The following is a 1,823-nucleotide window of genomic DNA, read 5'->3' as shown; positions in this document are numbered from 1 at the left end:
CACCCGATTGATTATTCCGGTGGAACACTTACGTACGTAGCTAACCTAGCTAGCTACCAATCGACTTGATCGATTCTAGTAATAGCAAGTCACGCACGCACGCAATACTTGGAATTGATAGCCACGGGCACGTCTCGTGCCCGGTGATACTTTAATTGCTTCTCAACTCAAGATACGTGCACATATATATAACAAAAAAATGAGACCAATTCAAAGGTTAATCCTCGTTGGCTTTTCTTTATAGGAGAAACTCCGTGAGCACCCGCATCAAAGCCGTGACTTAAACTCGGGTGGGTTGACAGCTACCCCAGCTGCCCAGCCAACGGGTCGACGCCCCGTCCTCAACACAGGTCGACGCCCCGTCCTCAACACGCACATATATATAACAGCTAGGCTGTCTAGTTACAAACCGAATCAGCATGGAATACTAATCCTACAAGGTAACTATCTCATGCACTAGCTGGACACAGATACGTACATGTAATCCGATTGGACGTTGGGTTTACTTCCAACAAGCAGGGACACCGTGACAAAGGCGTCGCAATCGAACTGCACTCTGATCTGCTGGTACACGACGTTCGCCAGCGTCGTCTTGCCAAGGCCACCAGCCCCAACAATGGAGACCACCTTCAGTTGACCATCCATGGTAGCCGCGCCTTCTTGCTCCACCAAAAGCCTGCAGAGCTCCGCCCTCGGCCTGCCCACCGCGACGAGCCTCGCCGAATCCTCGTACTCCCTCCGTTCGGAATTACTTGTCACAAAAATTAATGTATCTACAACTAAAATACATTTAGATACATTCATTTCTTCGACCAGTAATTTCGAACAGAGGAGTACATGCCATGCAAGCGAGGGTCGATGTCGATGGTGGTACCCGCAGGCCGCCGGACGGCGGAAACATCGTCGTCAACCTTGTACCTGTCACGGTGGTCAGCGACCTCCTTGACGAGGCCCATGATGCCCCTGATGTCCACGGCGATCCTGTGGCGGACCCGGGCCGTGGTCAGCAGGCTCAGGCACCTGCCGATGAACCCGCTGATCCCCGGATGGTGGAGGTCGACGCGCACCATGAACCTGTCGATGCTGTCTTCCACTCGTAGGAGAGCTCTCTGACTTGCCCTGCCCAGATCCTGACCTGCCTGTCGACCGGCTGCGCCGTCGACGACGATGATACCCTCGCAAGGGCCGCCTGCACGCTCTCCAGCTCGGCTCGGAGGAACATGATCTCGCCCCTCAGGCTCCTCGATCTGCAGCCTGTACTCGTCCGTCAGCACGGCGTCCAGCTTGTGGAGGAGGGCGCTCAGCATCGCCCCCGCCCTGACCTCCATGATCTTGCTCAGAGAAGTATCTCTCTGGATTTTGATTGAGAGATGAGGCTGCGTTAATAAATTCAGGTGCAGCTGGCCGGCTTTGGATTACTTTGACAAGCAACTGATCCTGTCCTGTCATACCATCCTGCAGGCCGGCCGGTTTGGTTTATGTTTTCTTATTGTTTGCCATGTTTCCGTGTCGTTCAAGGATTGGCGTCCCGGTCAATTAGCTTCCGTGGATTTGGTAACTGTCCTCAACCAAATCACCCGTGTTAGACCAGCTTGGAGTACAAGCCAAACCATGGAGAGAGGAAAGCAGGTGCTGACGTCAAATCCTAGCACGGCAAAGGAAATGCAGTGAAAGAAGAAGACTAGGTAGTTGCATAGTCCCTGAAATTTAAAATAAGTGCTTGCTGAGTAAATGGTTGTACAAGTTTCTTAATGAGAAAGGCTTGTAAATTTGTTAGTTGTCACCTCTCTCATGGTCATGGCCCCCTCCTCCTCCACAACATT

General features: G+C 52.3%; 1 pseudogene; it reads right to left on the bottom strand.

Annotated features, from left to right (window-relative positions):
• Positions 1-273: 273 nt before the first annotated feature.
• LOC119367025 lies at positions 274-1,361 on the bottom strand (annotated as a pseudogene).
• Between the last annotated feature and the right edge of the window lie 462 nt (positions 1,362-1,823).

The sequence above is a fragment of the Triticum dicoccoides genome, chromosome 2B (assembly GCF_002162155.2).
Source record: "Triticum dicoccoides isolate Atlit2015 ecotype Zavitan chromosome 2B, WEW_v2.0, whole genome shotgun sequence".
Classification (NCBI taxonomy): domain Eukaryota; kingdom Viridiplantae; phylum Streptophyta; class Magnoliopsida; order Poales; family Poaceae; genus Triticum; species Triticum dicoccoides.
The sequence above is the reverse complement of the archived record's forward strand: the minus strand, read 5'-3'. Positions and strand labels throughout refer to the sequence as shown.